General features: G+C 37.3%; 1 protein-coding gene across 3 annotated transcripts in view; it reads left to right on the top strand.

Moving 5' to 3' along the window:
* LOC145979359 (thioredoxin, mitochondrial) overlaps window positions 1-22,281 on the top strand; it is a 58,731-nt gene that overhangs the window by 25,108 nt on the left and 11,342 nt on the right. Inside the window, exon 1 of one of the 3 annotated variants that reach the window (XM_083112226.1) lies at window positions 16,530-16,576. The exons of 1 other annotated variant lie outside the window; for it this stretch is intronic. The gene's annotated coding sequence lies outside the window, so the exon portion shown is untranslated. Of the gene's footprint in view, window positions 1-16,529; window positions 16,604-22,281 lie in introns of those variants that run through there. One more of the 3 variants, XM_083112232.1, reaches the window with a different exon arrangement.

Genomic DNA, 22,281 nt, shown 5'->3' on the forward strand with positions numbered 1-22,281 from the left:
TGTCATTTCAACGAGGTCATGTCACCCATCATCTCAGATTTTGATGAAACTTCGTGTGCACCAGTTTTGCTGAAGGGTCTTGTAAACAACTTCATATTAAAAATACTATCTTATCAGCTGAGGTACTTCGTATTTACCAATATTGCATTAACGAGGTTTTCCTCTAATAAGTAACTCCACATACTGTATATAATCAGCAAAGGATGCAGTGAATCAATAATAAAATGGTTTATTGAATTTTAGTGTTAAAAAACGCCCCTCGATATGTAAGTTTCTTGTATGGCACGAGTAAGCTAGGGTTAAAACTAATCGTGTAGTCCTGATAAACAAATCTGACCATAAAATGCACTTAAAACAAGCTTTTACATGTTTGTGTGTCAATTTAGATGTCATAAAATATGAAACAAATGTTAATATGAAAATATTCGTTGTTTCAGGACAATTAAAAATCTTTAGCGTTCACATCACATGTGGAGAAGTAAGCGACACTTGGCTTTTGGGAACCAACCTTTAGAAGTAAATGCAACCTTTCGAACTGAAGCAACATAAGCTGCTAGTGTCACTTGCCACTTGGCCTAAACCGTTTTCTCAAAGTTTCAGACCAAAGCAACAAGTAAGATGTGTCACTTGGAAGCAGACATTTTGAACCAAATTGCGACAACGAGCTAAAGATGTCACTTGCTTGTTGCCCGAACTATACATTTTTTACCATGGTGTGCGTGCATCGTCACACTTCTGTCTGTTGTTCTTGCATTCACGGTGAATGGTTTGCTTGATACTGAAGGAGACTGTCGCTTGTCATCAGTGACTTCAGTCTGAAAGCTCCTTCAATGGCACGCATGATGTCACCTCGGTCTTGTTTGTGCATGCGTGGTGGATGCTTGCTTACAGACTGAAGGGGCCCATGCCCCTTGTCACTTCAATGTGACATCCCCCACTGGCATGTGTTGCTTTGGTCTGAATGTTCTCTATACTTAACAACATTGTTAGCTACTTCATCACAGATTAAGATTTAATTTAGCCTGTAAATCACAGAGAACAAATTGCAAGTACTGTTGTTGAAAAAAGGTCAGCTTTTTGATAGAACGTTCCTTTCATAATCATGAATGGGCCTCTGGAGTGGAATAAAGTAATGCTGTTGCCTTGTAATAAGAAGAGGTCTGAGGAGGCAGAGTGCTTGGGATCTCATTTCGGGGTTAGGTGGGAGAACAGCCACAGGCTGAACCTCGCCCTTTAATAAAGAAAATTTGAATTTGAATTTGAAAACTGTAGGTCCAGTCCAGATTTCTTAAATAGATTTTTTTTTCCCATTTGCGGTCAGTCGTATTTGCTTCTGCTTCAGTTTTAGTGCCATTGTTTTTCAACTACCTTGCCACGAAAGGTCTGTTGTACCCAGGGGTTGAAGACTAATTTAAATATAATTTTATATTTGACAACAAGTCTATACCTAATTGAACTATGATTATACCATAGTTGATATGTTACAATTAATTAAGGGTGCATTTTAATTTCCATATAAACTTTAAAGATCAGAAATGTATTTATAAGTGAAATTTAATGTCGTATTGAGACAAACTTTTACTGAGCGTGTGAACCTCGAAAGGTTCGGGGATCGAACCTGGAGCCCTTTAGATGAATGTAATTCTTACCATTGTGGGTTAGCAGTACCCCGGAAGCTCTCGCTTGGCTGCATCTGCTAACTGGGGGAGGTACCTTAATAAACTTAAATCTACAGAACCCTTTAAAGAATGGCAACTCTCTTCTATTTGGGTTACAATGACCTTAAGTCTGCAAAGGCATTAGAAAAGCATATTACCTGTCTCTCTTTTGAAGCGTGGATCCAAGAGTTTCTAAATTAACTCTCACTCGCTTGCTGAAGTTCGCCTCTTAAATTGTCTCTCAGCTTTGCAGCTCTTCACTCCCAAACTCACTCTCCTCTCTCCAAAACTCAAGAACCCTCTTTTCTTACTCTCAAACAACTTTCCTCTTCTTTTTGTTTCCTAACCCCAGGACCAACTGTCTCGAGCAAGATGCAACTTGCATCCACCCTGATCAAATCTCCTCCCCCTTTTTTTTTCTCTCATCCCATTTTCCTTTCAAATACTGGCGAATGCTTTTCGCTGAGCTGCCAGGCTACCTAGCTAAACGTAACTTGAATATGAAAATGAGGTATATGTAACGATGTAAAGACATTTGGTACTAGATTTTCAAAAGTTAGAGCAGTTTTTTTGTTTTTTTTTGCTTCACTTACGTGTTCGTATAACAAATTCAAACACTGAAAATCATATATATTATTAGGTTCTATTAAAAACACATACAAAACTACTCTAGTTATGTGAATATGTTAATACTACACAGATATATTCAATAAGCCTACCGAAATATGACGATTACACTTAGAAAGGTCTTAATTCTAAAAATTAACCAGCTTTTTTGAAAACCCTGTTTATGTCTAAAGTCCATTTTTTTCCACTTCGAAGTGGATGTAAACAAAAGCACATGTTCTAGAAAAAGCCCATGCAGCCCTATTGGTAGATTTTGGCAGTAGTCCTTTTGCACCCTGGCATCTCGAAACTAGAGTTATACAGCATTGTATGCTGTTCAAAGTATTTACTAGCCTTATCCTTGCTTATGAATTCATAACCATTCATTAGTAAAGCACTTAGGCACTTGCGATGATATTCACTCATTCTAATTAACAAAATCCCCTCTACTTGTCTGTCACTCCGTGTTGTGCAGTGTTGCTTAATTTTGTAATATTAAGTAGTCTCTCTTGAAACCGTACTAGACAGAATTAGAAAACATGAATTCGACTCGCAGTGACCGACATGGAAATCTCTAGATTATACACACATTGATGCATTTACAGTCGTAGCCAGCCAGAGGACTGAGCCCCCCCTGGCATTGCCATCAGCCCCCGTTCTGAAGGTTGGTAAAACTACTTTGTAAAATTTGTTTGAAGTGACTAGTGAAAATATAGACACCACACATTATTTTGCTAAAAACTTGATAAAGGTTAAATTCGCAGAATACGAAGAACATTCGTTCATCTGATTCACGAGCCAAAGTCAAAGTAGCAAGAAGTAATTAGAATATTTTCACTTGGCTTCAGCTATGTGTGAGTAGAAGGGGTGGGGTGTGTACAAGATATTTAAAATAAACAATGTATTTGAACGATATTTCTAGATTTTCTGCCCTATATTAGCTTAATGAACAACCCCCCCCACATATACTTTACTTTCACATAATATTGTTAAGCTTTTGAAAATGGAAATATAACTCATGAGCCCCCTTGGAGATCAATTCTGGCTATGTGCCTGAATGTATATACAGGGTGTCATTTTAATGGCGCCCACGAACCACGGAAACGTATAGAAGACATCAAAACAAACAACATTTCTCAGTAACATTTTTCTCGTTGGTGCATCATTTCGGCGCCACAGTCGTTCAAAAAAGCCCGTTTTGCCGCCTGAATGTTGGCAACCACACACAACATTTGATTGCATTTGTGACGTCATATCCCGTCCCGAAGCGATGCGTTCCAGGGTTGCCAGGAACACTCATATTCTGTGAAAAATAACATAGCTACAATCAGCTACATTATGTACCGTAAAAGAAAACGAGAAAACACGTTCTTTAACCTAACAGGAAGTAAACAAACGACACGAAAACTGGTAGAAAGAAAACAGAATTCAAGTGGAAGTGGTCATTACGAATTTTGTCTCAGCTTACATGTCAAATATTTGCAAATCTAGTTATCAAGTTGGCATCTACAATTTAGTCTATCCACTTCGTCCTTCTGATACTAGTTGTCTGTGACACACTGAACAGATGACAAAATAGAAATGAAAGAACTCAAAATTCCAAAGGTAAGCAACACATAATATAATGTATATTCAGGGCATTAGGAGGCAAGGGACAAAAGTGGTTGAAAAAACAGGGATATAAGTAGTAGTAATACAAGCTGTCCGACGACTGTGTTTATCTATGCACCGGATACACATGTAATGTAATAGTTTGCAACTGTGAACAGGACAGTATATTCGCTACTGATTCATAATTAGATTGTTACTGTGATTGTACGTGTTTAAGCCGTAATGTAACAACGTGAACCTCGGATACTTCCGTTATCAGCACAAAAGTACCACAAGGCATCTGGACACACACCTGTAGATATCAACCTTGCAAAGAGATTTGCAAATATTTGACATGTAACTGGCCGTAAACAGCCACATGTAAGCTGTAAGTCCAATAAAATGTATTGTTGTTGATATTTGACATGTAGGCTGAGACAAAATCCCATATTTACACTTCATTTTGAATACGTTTTTACCATTTCTCATATCGTTGGTTCACTTCCCCTTTCCCCTGAGATGACCGCTGACCTTCTGGCTGGTAGGCTATGATGTTCGGTCTACTGGACCAGTTTCTCGCTTCGTTTTACACTTAACCATCTGGTTGGTAGTTTGTCAATTTTCACAAAATTTGTGTGTTTCTTGCAACCCTGCCGTGCGCTGTTTCGCCGCAGGAAATGACATCACAGATACGATCAAATGTTGGGTTGGGTTGCCAGCATCCAGGCAGCAAAACGGTCTTTTTTGAACAGCTGTAGCGGCGAAATGATGCACCAACGAGAAAAATGTTACTGAGAAAAGTTGTTTGTTTTGATGTCCTCTATACAAATCTGTGGTCCGTGGGCGCCATTAAAATGACACCCTGTATAGTCCGGTGACAAATTCCTATAAGTGGCATAACCTTGTTTTGAGATATGGATAAAATGTTTTAACTGTTATTGATAGCTAATTTTAGGTACATTTCAGATCCAATTAATGTCACTCTGCCAACCTAGAGCAATTTGAGTAATTCAAGATGGTGTACAATATGGCATGCTTTCCAACTAATGACCTATCTCAGTAACCAATGGTCATAAACAGAAATATTTTTTTTTAGTATTGAACCTCATTAGATGGACTACGAAAAAGATTCTGTTTAGTGTTTCACTTCTTTTAACAAGACTAACCCCATATGGTAATGAAATTATAGGTGATTGTCAATGTGGATTTAAACGTAACATCAACTACAGATCAAATTTTTCACATCAGACAGACACTTGAGAAAAAGTGGGAATATAATCAAGTGTCCATCAGCTATTCATTGATTTCAAAGAAGCATATGATTCCGTCAATAAAGATAAATTATATATAACACCATTAAGCCTTGTTTCCATGATAGAGTCGTTCCATGTCAAATCACCCAGAGGTGGTTGCTTGACCATTTTGTTAATTTTTTATATTTTCACCATAGGTGGTCTTGCTAGTGACTTGCTCAAAAATATATATATTTTTTTTTTAAAAATCTTCCGCCATCTTGGATTTCTGCTCATTTTTCATCACTGCGGGAAGCAATGGTTTTTGAAAAAAAGTTGCTGTGTGATTTCTATTACAGATGGAATGTTCTAGTTTTCACTGCCTGAAAGTAGAGATTCCCAATATAGCCATCGTAACGGGAAATTTTGCCAGGTTTAAAGGTCTGTAAAATCAAAAGGGCTTGAAACCACAGGATGGAATTCTTTTTGCAAGAACTATGAGTGGAAGGCTTTTCAGCCATAGTGAAACAAATCCGGGGTTGTAAGCCCTTCCGTCCGATTTTTAGTTCCGAAATCTGAAAATTTCCAAAATTTGTGAATTTCAAGGTCAAATATCTCTAAAGGGGGACCTGCCAAAAATAAGAAATTTTGGCCATGGATACTCCTACTAGTACTTAGTAAAACCTGTGAATTTCATTTTGGGGTTCACACCGATGTTCATGTTACAGGCTGTCAAATATCTGTAAAAATGACATCCTGAAATCATAATAATAAATAGGCTTAAAGTGACCTGATTCCCATTATTTTATAATCTAGTAATTTTATAAGGGTAAACAAAAATTATAATAGATAAACTAGTTAGTTACTAGTTGATATATTTCAATATATATATGTGCTTTTGTTAAAAAAATCAAATCAAATCAAAATCGCTTTTTGGATTGAGAAGACAAATGTTAGTAAACAAACAAGAGTACTATTATGTCAAGCTGCATGCACATGTTTCTTAAAGGTTTATGAATATCCAATACTATCAAACCTTACTCAATACATCCACTCTGATACATAACAATTGTATGCGAAATATAACATAATATATACAACAATTGTCTGCGAAATGTAACATAAGCTACCTGTAAAATATGACAAGCATTTAAACGCTTGAGAATATACGTATTCAAGTTTTTCCTCTATTTTTTGTATCCCAGTTACATATACCACTGTGATATACACAGTTTACAATTCAATATATTACATCACAATGACATTTACAATTCCATATATCACTACACATAATACAACATTACATCAATATATATATATACACGGACATGGACATGGACATCAAAGTTACAGGGGATCTTGTCTGTCTCTCAATCCATGGAGCCATGAAAAAAAAAGATAAAAAATATCTGACTGGTGCGTGGCCCCGAAAACACTAATTGGCACGGAGATGATTGATCAACGGACTATTTCTTCTTATGTGCTTGTAACTTTAGTGACAGTTCTGTGTTTTTGTGTTGAGTAATGTTGTATGTTCTCCCAGTAACAGTGGTGAAGTCACATGGTGTCAGAACATCAATTATATTGTTCAACTTCACCCAAGCAACATCATTTCTTTGTAAAGTAAAGCTTGTTGATGGTCCACCAGGATTGAAGAACATCACTTTAACATCATTGTTTTCTTTTGACATTTCAATTACTTTACTTACATACCACCTGTTATTGTAAATGCAAACGACATTGTCATTTTCAATTATTTCATTAAAATGAAATATTTGTGGTGAGTCATCAATTCTGAACTCTACATGATTAATTTGAAATGATGCAGATATTCTACTGATGAGAAGAGTTGAAGAGTCCTTGGGTATATAGCAGTGGTGATCTCTTGTTCCTTCAAATCTATGAGCTTCATTGAAGCGGTCATTCGGAAACCCTTGCTCATTTTTTATGTCTCTTTCAGTCACCATGATGAAGTTTATGCCTTTAATATTTTCCACACAAAACTCATACATGTCCTTTGGTGTATGAATATGACCCTCAGTTGGTCGCTACAGACTTGCCTTTGCCACAAGTCTTTTTACCGTCCCACCAATCCCATCACAAGTGGCAAAATAATGCCACTCAGCAGCCACAGCGAAGTCCTGTTTATGCTTACATAAGTTAGAAAAATTCTTTCTGTTCTTACATTGGGCTCCTGAGCCATCTGAGAAATAATAAATTTTCTTTAGATTTGGGATGAACGTTTGAACAAATGGAATCAGCTGCTTTTGGAAAGCATAAACAGCAGTTGTGTTGTGTACAATGCAGTCACTTATAATACAAAGACTTTTGATGCATAGATCATCTGAAGAATTAGTCTTAAAGTAGACACAAAAGGGGTGGACAGTAGCTTGAGCGTTAATCCAATGGTAACTCTGGATTTCATCTTGTACAACAAATGTGAAGTTTTCAGAGAAATCACCAATCGCTACACATTCATCCGGAGAAAGACTTTATTTCGTTCTTTTGCAAAATTCTGATTGACTCTGAGCAATAAAGTGGTGACTTTTTAATTGCAGTAACTTCGAAGCTAAATTTTCTTTAAACTCTGAAATTGTTTCTACAACAGTGATCAAATTGCAACGATCTGTTGTTATCCATTGTTTGTAAGTAATTTTTTTCTCGTAGTCATCATCAGAATTGTCCAAATCAGGATTAATTTCATGTAATTTTAAGTCTTGTGTATCAGGGCAATTGGGACACTCACCTATCATGCACAGCTCATTGTTTACATCACACACTACTTTTTGAAGCAGAGATTTCCAGTCATTAATCCTTGCTGCTGAAGCCATCAACTTGACATTTTGATGACTGATACACACACACACAGAATAAGTGCCATTAGCTCCAGCCAGAATGCACTACTTAGGTCTCAACTCGCAGAATTTAGAAAATCCTAATTTTAATGATGGGTGCTCTTGTTTAAACATTTGGTAGAGCTCTTTCAAATTAGATAGGCACAGTCTTTTCTGTTTCAATTCCTTGCTTCCACCCTCCAGACGAATGGACTTTGTATCCTTCATCCCAGGGCACATTCTGCTTACTTCGTCACTGTTGTAAAATTTTACTACCAAGTCCTTAGTTTCTTTTGGCACTTTTCTGCCCTGTTTTATCAAATTCACTTCAGGAATGACTCCATGTTTTTCCACAAGTTCTCATGTTCTCTTCACCAGATACTCGCTCACACCAAGTTCCTGTGCTGTTTTTGTTTTTGACCAGCTCTTGGGGGCTACACTGATGACTTTAATTCTTTCACTCTTAGATGTTCAACTTTTAATCCTTTCTTTTAGACTCTGTGTTAAATATTCTGTATCTTTTGCAGCTACATGTAATCTTTTCATATTTTTTTCTTTGTCCTCCTCTTCGTCTTCCAACTCATACTGTTCATTAAACGAGTGACTCAGTTTCTGTTAGAAAACTTTTTCAATGTATGCCTGACTCCAAAATGTTTTTTCTTATCACTAAGTTTCCTGATTTTGATAGGTGAAACTCCTAATATTCCAGCTGATTCATTTAAAGATCCCACAACTATCTCAGGAGCTGTGAAAGGAGCTTCTTCACCACTATCATCATCATCAGTCTCATTACTGCTGGCAAGTTTTTTACGGCATGAAGAACAGACAGACTTTCCTGGTGTAAGTTTTAACATGGGCCACTTTTCACACATTCCCACAGTTACTTCTCTCAAGTTTTTTGTAATGACTTTTTTATGGATTGAAAATGGATCACAACATGATTTTCCAAACAAATGTTGGTATTTTTCAATATACTTCTTATAATGATAAATACAAATGCTGTTTATTTCTTCAAGTCCAACTCTCTTCCTCACAAGAAAAAATTCTGATTCAGTTATATCTGAGGATGATTTAATGATCGATTTTCCAGACGAATCATTTTCACAACTCTCACCAACATAACAGCCTACAGAGCACTCCATGATTATCCTCACGATGTTTTTAAAAACTATTAAATCTAGCAAGTATTTCCAGAACACATGTTTACTCTCTGAAGGTTGACAACACAGTGATTAGCTGGCTACAATTCTTCTTGTTTTAGTTTGTCACAACTTGCAAGAATCTGCTTCATGCCTGTCTGTGCCTGTCAGCCCATGCACATTCTGACTACCTTCACCTGTAAATAGAAAAACACAAAACTGTCGCTAAGCACATAGGAAGAAATGGGTTATCTTATATACGATTGTTGATTAAGAAACACAAAGGTATGTCTTAGTTTATTTTTAGTTAGAGTAACAGTTATTTTATAGCATATCCTGAATAATATTGATTCAAATATAATTTTAGAAACAATTGTGTAAGAAAAGTTGCAATGTGATAATGGGTAGAAATGCATATGGCCTAACTTGCCTAACACAAAATAATCAGTTTATCTATTTTAATTTTTCTTTACCCTTATAAAAGTACTAGATTATAAATAATGGAAATCAGGTCACTTTAAGCCTATTTATTATTATGATTTCAGGATGCCATTTTTAGAGATATTTGACAGCCTGTAACATGAACATCGGTGTGAACCCCAAAATGAAATTCACAGGTTTTACTAAGTACTAGTAGGAGTATCCATGGCCAAAATTTCTTATTTTTGGCAGGTCCCCCTTTAGATATATTTGACCTTGAAATTCACAAATTTTGGAAATTTTCAGATTTCGGAACTAAAAATCGGACGGAAGGGCTTACAACCCCGGATTTGTTTCACTATGGCTGAAAAGCCTTCCACTCATAGTTCTTGCAAAAAGAATTCCATCCTGTGGTTTCAAGCCCTTTTGATTTTACAGACCTTTTAACCTGGCAAAATTTCCCGTTATATATAGCCATTATATTGGGAATCTCTACTTTCAGGCAGTGAAAACTAGAACATTCCATCTGTAATAGAAATCACACAGCAACTTTTTTCAAAAACCATTGCTTCCTGCAGTGATGAAAAATGAGCAGAAATCCAAGATGGCGGAAGATTTTTTTAAAAAAAAAAAATATTTTTGAGCAGGTCACTAGCAAGACCACCTATGGTGAAAATATAAAAAAATAACAAAATGGTCAAGCAACCAATTGATTTAAAATTGGGTGATTTCACATGCAATGACTCGATATGAAAAACTCAATGTGCTGACCAAGGCAGTAATTTATTTTATTATAAAACATAAACTAAACGTAACGTTTCAACCTTCTACCAAGGTCTTCTTCAGACTCTGCACCAAGTACAAATGTAACAAGATACAAAAACAGGAGTGTATATATACACAAACATTACTCCCCTCTAGACTATTAGAAAGTTGTTCTGGAACATTCTAGCAGGTGGCTTTCCCTTGTCAACTGTACTTTCACCTAAAAGGCTAAACATATTTACTTCCATCTAGAATGTGGTTGGACTCTTTATCTCAGGCTCTTTTTCTTTCATTCTTCTTCCTTCTTCTCTCCTCTTTCTTTCTTGTCCTTTCCACTCTTTCTAACACCTTCTTCCATTCTTTGTTTTACTTCAGTCCCCCATTCCAGTTCATTGTGTCTTCTTCACCTTTCTTCTCTATTTCCTTGGCCTCCTTCCATTTTCTCACTAGTATTCTCTTCTCCTTTCCTATCTGCTTAGCCTAATCCCACTCTATGTCATGTCCTGTTTCTCTCGTGTGTTTAAATATCGCATTTCTCTCTCTCTTAAGTCGTACATCATCCCTATGTTGTTTCAACCTGTGTTTCAGCCTCTTTTTCGTTTCTCCTATGTACACACTCTGACATTCTTTACATTTCACTTCATAGATAATCCCTTCTTCTTCCTTTTCTGTTTTCCTTTTTCTTGTTTGAATTCTTCGCTATTCTTAAGATGCTTCTCCCTCCCTTCCTGTAAGTTTTATTGGACTTCATGATACAAAACTATTGAAAATTGTCTACCGAATTCTTTTGATGTGAATCACTCTTTGGATCTTTCTTCTTCCTTGATCAGGTCTTCATATCCTTCGCATTTACGTAATGTACAGGGTGTCCACATGAGACATTCCTGATTTTAAATTAAAATTGTGAGGAAACTCTTCGACATAGAGCCTTGCTATTTGTGGCATTATGTAAAACAACTCTTTTGTTTCTCCTTTTTTTTAAATAATTTAGTGGACTTCTACGTGGGCTCCTTTCGTAACCCTCAAAATGTCTAGCCAATACTCAATCTTAACTCATGTGTGCACTAGCATGTCAGGGGTGATGGTATTTTCAATTCTCCTGTGGAGATACGAAGGTCACATACAGGTGAAGTGTAGATCGTGTTTTACATAACCTCACGAGAAGAAATCCAGTCTGGAGATCGCAGTATTCAGATCATGCATTCCAATAAGGATGTGTTTTTCTTTGAAATAATAAAACAATTGAATACTGTATAAATTTCAATGACTCCTTTTCTAAAAAATCATGTTGACTTGTTTTTAAATTGTATTTCGCTTAAAATGTTATTTAAGGTAAATTTATAAATCTAAAAAAAATAGGGGTTCAGTTCATCTAAAGACTTCTAACAAACGCTTCATAATCTTACAAAATAGAATATGTCATTGTTTGGTTCGAGAATTTCAACTTGCAGTTGTTCTCATAAAATGTTTCATAGTTTTTCTGCAAGAAAGTTTACACTATTTGGAATATTTCTGATAGGAGACACCGTTCCTGAGATATATCAAATAAAAATATATCCAATATGGTGGATTATTTTCAAGGTGGCGGCTGTCAGAGTGCAGATATATCAATTGGCTACTGGATTGAAAACATATTATAGAACAATTAATCCTACCAAGTCTCTTGCTTTTATCATAAAGTCAATGTTTCGGGATTTAGCCGCCGGCCTGTGATAAAGATGCACTTTTTTGGCACTATCCTCCATTTTGGGACATATTTTTTAGCTTATTTTTCATTCAAATGCATTAAGTCTTATATTGTTGTGAAGGTTATGAATTGGGCTACCACTTTTATTCAAAACAATTTTCTTTCATTTAATTTTATTCAAAACTTACAAGGCAAAAACTTCAAAGAGTGCTAGAAAAATTACATATTTTAAGGATTATTTTTAAAATTACGGTAAAACTACAGACATTAGTGAAAAACTAAACAGAACCTTTTAGTGCTGTTTCTAATTGCTACACAGCGAACTTTGCAACTACAAAGTTTTATTAATGTTCCAACACATGTGTACATAATAAGACCTTTACATTTGTCGTATTTAATTGAAACACAGAAAAATAACATAGTTGGACACACTACTTTTCCTGGTCAAGGAACCTCCAAAACATGATTACCCTCAAGCACACAGCTATTTATAGCTTTCCTTGACCCCTGCAAAGCTTGCCCTATTATCATCGGTTGTCGTGGGGGGTTCTCGCGATTTTCTGTAGTGTTTATATTGCCTCTGTGTATCGTTGAATGTTGATATGGCTTCAACAGCAAGTGTTACAAAGCTTATCCCTTTGAAACCTGTAACAAGTGGCGATATCAAAATTGCGGTGAATGTGTTCAATTATCTGACACAGAAGAATCCAGAGTGTTGTGTGAAATCTTTAACTTCTGAATACACAGGTGTCTTGAAAACAAGTATTTATGCAGCCTGCAATGAAATCTGCCAAGTGGTACTGCTGTTATTCCGAAACAAAAAACAGCCGAACAAAAAAGCGGTTGGTACATTTTAGCCGATTTTGGACTTGCTGCCATCAGAAAAGAAGTGAATGCTTTTTTCCTGGATATTAGTTTGCCTACTTTGGTTAAATCATTGTATGGTTGATTTGGCTTATTTTACTTTGCATTTGTGCCACTTTTGGCTAATTACAAATATAAGGATGAGTGAAAAAATTAGTTATGGGGGAAAAACAAAAAATAAAGGCCTTGGTGAGAATTTTTAGTATGGTTTGTAGAAGGAACCTGTAACATATTTTATAGTGAATGTATGTCTAAAGAATTCAGTGCATCTGTTGGCTTGGATGAGTCGTATTATCCGCTCCCCTCTGGCATGAATCATATGCTTCCCTTACAGTTCTGACTTTGGCACATCATCATCTTGGAATACTTTCACTACCACGAATCTTGAACACCTCACTATCACAGCAGTTTGTGAAATGGCTCTTCTGGCAGTGAGAATCTCACCTTTGTCAAACTCTTGTCAGGTCCTTGCATTTCTCCATTTTGAACCACACTACGTACTAACCTTGGGACACACGGTGGTCATAAATCAATAACCACATGATGTATATTTTATGACGTAAGGTACCTGAACAAAGTTTATGATAATGTCAAAGCTGCTCTCAAGTTTTCTCAGTGAAAATCCATTAACTCCTCAGACCAACAGCGCATTCTGTGTTGCAGCATCGGCAAAACACCATCTGCATTGTGGTGTTCTAGCATTATACCACCTAGTTTTATTATTGCTGCTTACTTGATAGTAGGAGTCTTGGTGGTGTAGTGGGTAGGACATCTGACTGTGACACAGGAGACCCAGGTTCGATTCTCAGGGTGGGTGATCTACGGTAGACATTTTTCTGATCTTGTCCCTGCATGAAGCAGCTCCAGTGCTCACCCAGCTTCAAATCAGTGGTTAGCTGGGGACGACCCCAGTTGGTAAAGGTGGCCGTAGCGTGGTGCTGATCAGATCACCTCGAAAATGGCTGAGATGAAGAATGTGTGGGACTGTTCCCGCAAATATGTCTTCGTGGCATGGTGCATGGGGAACTTTACCTTTACCTTAGCTTCCTTGATATTGGTGAAAATCTTCCACTTGGTGAATGACACAAAAAATGTACCGCCTGGTACACCAAATACCATTAATGTAATTTTTATTAATCAATATGAACATGTCCTGTGCCAAACGTTAAAGTTAACCATTCTTCTGCTGGACTACTGATTTCTTCAATATTAAAATTCATCCTAAATTTTGCAAAATCTATTTCATTTACTACAAAAGTCAGTATTTACTTCCAAAATACATGAATAGCATGCAGGACTGCAAAATTACATTTTTATAAGTCTCGTGTGCAATCAAAACAACACTTTGACTGGTGTTCACCACACATGGCTTTGGAGCAATGGCAGCAGAAAAATCCGCTCATCCTCCTCTTGCTTGAGGGTCAGAATGCACAAATCTTCTTTCCTTCTTGTTGAGCATCTGTTTTTTGCATTCTCACATTCAGGATGATAGAAAAATCTTACCATGTTGTTGTGGAAGTTTTGGTGTACATAAACACTAATGTTTCATCCATCAGATGACGCAACATTAAAAACCGTTAAGAACACACTGCAGGAAAGCTTGTAGAAGGACACCGATACTTCCCTGTCAGTTTCTCCAATCCAAATTAAGGTAGATGGGATGGGGAGGGGAAGATTTTATTGGAAGGGGGTGAAACAAAAAAACGGCCTTACATTCGTAGACAACATGTTAGCTTTCTAGGGTTAATTATAATGCATGAGGTCGCAGAAAATCAAGTGTAATAATTTCTATTGAACTCGGTTATGCTGTACAACAAGTGTATATACTGATACAAAGTTGCGATGCCACCAAGAGTTGAAGATAATAGTAACATCTGTGTAAATCAATTCAGTGCCCACCAGACACACTTTTTGCTAAATTAGCATGCTCAGACAACCATTGATAAAACTGATGTTATTCTGAAGGTTGTCATTGAATATCCATCTTAATATTTATCAGATTTTAAGTTATTGAATTGAATCGTACGTTGCCAGCAGAAATGCGGAATTAGCTAAAGTTTTCGAGTCGGAAATTTTTAGTTCTCATCACTCCAGTGCAAAATTACATGGCTATGCTCCTTATTCAAACACTTTAATAACATGCAAGGTTTATCCAGAAAAAAGGAACATTTTGGTGTAAAACACAAATGACAAATGATGTGTGTAAATTTTTTATGGTATAGAAACTACATACCTTACTCTACTTTTCCACATACTTGCCATATCAATTCAAGCACTTACCATAGCTTGATACCAGTTTGTTGATACTGTCATTGCACTCAGTTGCCACCAATGTATTCAACCATGTAGTGACAGAGTCTTTGAGTTCATCATCCATGGCTAAGTGCTTTTTGGAAAGAAAGAAGATCCGACTCCAGTGGCTACTATGATCAAGAAATCGAATATATATATGTATATAAAATATATATGCAAAAACAACCCTTCGCAACAGGGGTACGAAACCGCTGGTGATGCCGTGTGGATTTTGAGGCGGTCGTCAGCTTTTGACCCAAGTCTTTCCACTTGAAGAATTGCGAGATTCTAATCTCCTTGTCTGTAAATTATAAATGTATTGATTTAACAATATTTTGGCGAGGTATGCATTTCTTCTGAGGGTAGTGCCATGGCACGGCAGCTCTGCCCTTTGAGCCGCCACTGTCTGACTGTAGCACATGGTACACTCCACACTGCAGCGAGACGGTGCAGATGTGTACTCCCTCAATTTGAGCCTAGTGGAAGAACGTCTAACGTGAAACGTTGGTCAGCCTGAATTGCTTCGTCAACCTTTGTCTTTAAGTCCTCTTGTCACAAGCTTGAGTCGACTGTTGTTCTCCCTGATTTAAACTTGGCACACCACTTTCTCGCAGCTGATGCACTTCCATTATTGTTTATGAATTTCACTGGCCTGAAAGTTTCTCACGTGCAGAAACCATATCACACTCCGCACCCATCAGTTGGCAGGGGTCTCAATTTTGTTACACATGTTCAGGGCTCGCAGCTCGATACTGTACAAATATGCGCACACGTCTGCACTGTCTTTCTGCAGTGTGGAGTGTACTGTGTGCTACATGTTCCTACATGCTACATGCTAGATGTTCCTTCTTTCCAGAATGCACTTTGCCATTGCTGATGTTCTGAAAGATTCTGTCACTACATGGTTTAGCGGCAACAACCGGCCCCTGTGGCCAAATGATTAACACATTGCGCTATGACCCCAGGAGTCCCGGATTCGAAACCAGTGTGGGCATAGATGTTTGTGAGTGTCCTTCCATCAATTTCATCATCACTCATCTCCATCTTCACAAATTAGCCAAAAGTGGCGCAAAAAGCAAAGTAAAATAAAGCAAAGCAATAAAACACTGGCGGCAACTAAGGGCAATGACAGTATTAACAAACTGGTATCATGCTATGGTAAGTGCTTGAATGGGAAGATTTTGCACACATTATTTGTCATTTGTGTTTTACACCAAAATGTTCCCTTTTTTGTGAATGACCCTCGTATATTGGGAAAAAAACATGATATTGCATGGTTTGTTACATTTGAAAGATAAAGGTAAAAACGAAGTACAGGACTTAAAAGATAAGTTGAGCAGATGCTATCTTTGAAGGCAAGAAAAAAAATTATCAGACTGAAAAGATAGGAGGGAAAATGATAAGAAATTCAAACTGATAGGAAGGTTAACTTGAGTGTCTTGGTTTATAACTGCAAAATATATGGAAAAAATATACTGTTGAGTTACATGTGAGTGAAGAAAGGGTGCAAAGAAGTGTAAATATTACTAGCCTTATAATTCCTAGAACAACAAAGTGAAGTTCTTTTATTTGGAGTCTAGTTATAATCCCTATATATTTATAAATTATATTTTATTTACAGGTTCTCTTTGCTATGTATACTAAAGATACATTTTTTAACTAATGTATTCAAATAGGAGGTGCATTTAAAAAATTAGGGTGGATTGATTGCATCAAAGAAAAGAAGTGTAGCAACACATTATTGTGGTTACAAACACGTACATATCTACTTCATTTCTCAACATAGTCACCATAATTTTCCAAGAAATTTTGTTACCATTGAAAATGCTTTTTTGTACCTTCTGCATAGAAGTTTGCTGCCTGGTAGTTCAAACAATCCAACACTCCCTTTTTAAACACCTCAGTTTTTGCAAATCATTGACATACAAGTCACTTTTTAAGGTGCAGGAAGTCATGATAGTCAGTAGGTGCAAGGTCCGGATTATACGGGGAGTGATCAAAAAGTTCCCATTCGAACCTCTCAATCGTCTGGAAAGTGAGGGCAACAGTGTGTGGTCTAGCGATTGTTTTCCTCCACTCCATGAAATCCACCAAAAACGCACCTTGTTCATTCCAGAACACAGTTGGCATGACTTTTCGTGCAGGGGAGTTTGGTGTAACTTTTTCATCTTTAGTGGGTGTAAATGTACAACACCATTTCCCTACTCTTCCTTCATTCAGTACATTCGAACCTTTTGCGTTAAGAAATCGAATCACAGACTGTTCTTCTCAACATGCGGGATCGTGTATTCGCGCATCCTCACATGATAACCAACAGCTGACTCACGAAAAATTGATTGTTAGGTTGTCAATGAACCATTTGATGTTATTGCCCAGGCATGATCCGAACATGTTGCCAGTCACTTTTTATAAATAATTCGCCCTTTTGAAATGCTCCTTGTAGATTCCTTTGTTGTCATTCATTTTCAGTTTCCGTTTTCGCTTGTTCTATTTTCTGCATTGCAATTGTTGATTGCAGTTCATCCAATGATACAAAGTTTAAAAATTAAATGTCTTTAGAAACTACTAAAAAAAAGTTTGGAATATTGTTACTTTAGATAATAGGTGATAGACATTGCCTTGGAATGCAACATCACTTTGTATCTGTCTGGTAGACGCTCTCGTCTTTCCTCCAAAAATTGCCACCGTGCCTATCACCTATTGCTTAATATAACAATATTCCAAACTTTTTGTGAGGAGTGTATTAAGAGACGTTTAATATAATACATTCTTATTTCTCTTCATTTTTATACAGGGTGTTCCTAAAGTCCCTTTACCATTACAATCAACCATAACTCTGAAACAACATGACAGAGCAGGGTGTTTTTTTTTTTTCAAAATGTCCTACAGCTCAAAAAGTTTTTTTTTGTTGTTGTTATTAGTTGATTGGTGTTAATTTTTCTGTATGGAGGACAACATTACGTGGATAATTTACTGTGATATGCATTTTTTAGGTTTTGTGTGTATTACTCACAATTCCAGAATATAAAAAGACATTAATTTTTTTTATATACACTGTGATATGCTTGAACAGTACCTACTCCCCCAGGTGAAGGAGTTGCAGCTATCCATTATTTTTCAACAAGCCGGAGCACCCGCACATTGGTCTCATGATGCTCGGGATATTATGCATAGACATTTTCCGGGAAAATGGATAGCCTGCTACAGACCAAACAACTGTCCCCTGTGCTCTCCTGATATCACCCACTTAGATTAATGTCCTTTGGGGTGCATCAAGGATTGTGTGCACAAAACCTCTGTTCCAGATCTTGTTACACTTTGCAGAATGATCATTGCAGCAGAATCATTGATATGCTGCAGCGTGTATGGGTAGAAGTGGAATATCACCTTGACATCCTGAAGGCAACCAGAGGGGCACACATTGAGGTGCACTGACGTGTATATATATATATATATATATATATATATATATATATATATATATATAAACAACTTTTTGAGATGTATAACATTTTGCAAAAAAAAAATGCTGTGCTCTGTGGTTTCAGAGTCATGTTTGATTGTAAAATTAACAGGGCTTTAGGAACACCCTGTATTTCTCACGTAGTCAAAATTTACTGTCATGTTTCTTTTAATTACCTTTATTGAATAACTACAGCATATACACAGAGTAATCACTGATCTAATACTCTGTATGCTGTGTTCAAATTGAAAGGGCAAAGCCAGGGAATTTCCCCCACTTCATTTTCTTTCAACCTTCTACATATTTACTTTAGTTCCCAAGCATTAAAGATTTTTTCCCCCTTGTATATTTGCTTTTTTTATTAATAAATAATTGAAAGTCGTATTTTAATTTCAAGTTAATTTTACACTAATAAGTCAATATAAATTGCTGATTTTTACAAATTTAGTAAAATTTTCTCTATCATTTCACTTACAAAACAGATGTTTTGTTGAAAGACATATTAAGTTTATACTGCAGAGTATAAGTGTCATATAATCAAGGGGTCCCAGGTTCGATACCCGGTGGAGGTACATAGTGGTTCAGATCCTGATTAGCCTTGCTGTGCATAAAGTGGACTTAAAACACCAACTCAAACAAACAAAGAAATAAGTGTCATAATCAGGGCCTGGATTTTAATATCTAAAATTATCTGAAAAATGACTTTAAATTTTTTTTTTTTTTTTCAGAGTATGACAGTTGGTACAGGATAGTTCTCACTTCTGTAATGTTAGAACTGAAATTATAAGGTGTATGTGAATTTTAGCTATAAAAATCTGTAAACATCTTACCTTATTCAGAATTATTGCAGTAGGTAATGTCGAGGGACATGTTGCTTTGTTCCTACAATTTTGTGGCGATAGAATTGTTGTTTACATTGTTACTGACATTGAAGCGATAAATATCAGTTCCTGACTAAAAGTGAGTTATTGCTTTCATTTCAATTATGCAAAAAAAAAAGGATGTAAAATGCAAAAAATGAAGCAAAACTTGAAAAAGAAACATAAAAATATAAAATATGATGAAAAAATGCTCAATAAAATTCACATTTATATAACTAGAGATTCATATTCAGGATTTTAATACGAGGGCAATTCGGAAAAAAACCTCCGTTTGCGCATGTGCGTGAAATAGCCCGGGATAACGACGTCAATCTTGTCGCGCTGTGCGCAGTAGTTCAGCAGGCAGTGAGAAGTGAAAGGAGATGGTTGTGTTGCAGTTGACTCGTCCGCTACAACAATTGAAAATGAACGCTACAATAGAAAATCCCGCCAAATGTGAAGTTCGTGCAGTAATACGATTTCTGTGTGCGAAAAAACTTTCGGCAGCTGCGATTCATCGCGAGCTGTGCAATGTTTACGGACCAAACGTGATGAGTGAAGGTGTCATACGTGAATGGTCGTATGTTTAAAGATGGACGAACTGACGTGCATGATGCGGCAAGAAGTGGGCGCCCATCTGTAGTAAGCAATGAAATTGACAAGCGTCGGGGGATGATGACTTCCGGTGTGGTGTTGGTTCACGATAATGCTCGCCCGCACACCGCTGGACACACACAAGAACTTTTGGAGCAGTTCCGTTGGGATGTTTTGGATCATCCCCCCTATAGCCCAGATTTGGCGCCAGGCAAATACATACAACATTGTTCCAGCTAATGACACCTGTGTCCACAACACTAACAGAGTCACACAATTGCTCTTCAGGCACGTGAAACAGTGGCTTGCGTCGCAATGCTTCGACAATGACAATGCGCTTCACGGTACTGTTAGAGAGTGGCTTCATTCCCAGGCGGGAAATTTTTTTGCAGAATGAATTTCAAACCTTGTAAAACGTTATGACAAGTGCCTCAATTTGAATGGTGATTATGTCGAAAAGTAATGTAATGTTGTACTTTTCTAATGTGTATAATAAAAGTACTGTATCTACGAGTGTCTGTCATTGATAACCAAACGGAGGTTTTTTTCCGAATTGCCCTCGTACTTAAGAGCAATGAATATTACATAAGGGAAAAAAATATGATATGTCATCAATATCTGCACCCTGGTCATAATAAATTGATGTTAGTGTTAGAAAAGATGTTACTGTCAAATTTGTCCTCCGATGGAAAAAGACAGGTGGAAAAGTAAAATTTCCATTTGATTAGCCATAAGTTGAAGTTGATTCTTCATAAGGATTAGAATATCATCATCCTTTGCCATTTCCTGCCTCTAGCTGGGTCGGCATAGAAGTCAAGCCTCTCCATTTTTCGCTGGTCTTCCACCACTCCTCTCTTTTCACAGTGTTCCAATCTTGTCCTTTACTCCTACCACTCTCCACTATCTGCTCTTTCCATCGACATGGTCTCCTCCTTGGCCTTATTCCCACTGCTTGTGCATTATGAGCTCTTACTCGTAGTCTCTGCTTCGATCCTCTTCATGTATCCGAACCATCTCATCTGTGCCTGATCTATCCTGTCCTGAAGCTTCACCACACCACTGTCTGTTGGATCTCCTCATTCCTTATTGTATCCCTTCTAGTCCTTCCCGATATAATCCTTAAAATTTCATATCCGCAACCTTCATCTTTCTTTTGACTCTCTCTGTCATTGTCCTAGTCTCTACTCTGTACATAATTATTGGCACATAGTATGTGTTTTATATTACCTTCTTTCATTTCATAGACACATCCCTGTTCCATATTAATCTTCAAATGCTTTGATAGATTCCACCACCCATTTGTCCTCTTCTGTTTACCTCCTCATCTATTCTCCACTTTTCTCAATTATGCTTCCTAGATATGAAGGGTATCAAAAGTTTGCCTGTTAAGGTATAATTTGTTTAATAATGGAAAGATTGAAACAATGGACATACATATAGTTTGCCTTTAGTGTCCTCTACTCAGAGTTACCCTTACACATAGTTCCCATCATGTTTGATGCATTTAAGCGAGCATTTTATCCTGCCCTCAAAACCAGTTTGGAAAAATTCCACAGAATGCCTCACCGTTTCAAAGCTGTTTTAACCCCTGTAGGTCTTCGAATCTCGTGCCACAAAGCACAGACTTAGCTCAGACTTTATGTTATCCTAAACTCTCAATCATTACATGTGCTGTTCCATAGGACATGTGCACTGTATCAGAAATTTCCTGGATGGTGATGCGTCTATCCTCTCGAATGAGCTCATCATCCCTGTGGCGGTTGTCGTCGGTCAACGACGTTGATGGCCTGCCACTCCTTGTCATGTCCAAACTTTCGGTTTTTCGCACTTTGAACTTAAGTCTGAGCTAAGTCTGTGCTTCGTGGCACGAAATTCAAAGACCTACAGGGATTAAAACAGCTTTTAAATGGTGAAGCAGGGAGTGTTCCATGAAATTTTTTTCAAACTGGTTTTGAGAGCTGGATAAAATGCTCGCTCAAATGCATCAAAGGTGATGGGAACTATGTGTAAGGGTAACTCTGAGTAGAGGACACTACAGGCAAACTATATGTATGTTCATTGTTTCAATCTTTCCATTAAAGGTAAAGTGTTCCCCTGTGCATAGCACCACGCCATGAAGGCGTATAGGGGGTGTGGGGGGTAACGCCCCACACTTTCTTGATCCGGTCGTGAGTGGGGGTGATGTGATCAGCATCACGCCCCTGACCGCCTTTACCCCCCAGGGTTTCCCCCAGGTACCCATGTTATTCGACGCTGGGTGGGCGCCGGGGCCGCTTC

Source organism: Lepisma saccharinum, chromosome 1, assembly GCF_977018435.1.
Source record: "Lepisma saccharinum chromosome 1, izLepSacc3.1, whole genome shotgun sequence".
Taxonomy (NCBI): Eukaryota; Metazoa; Arthropoda; class Insecta; order Zygentoma; family Lepismatidae; genus Lepisma; species Lepisma saccharinum.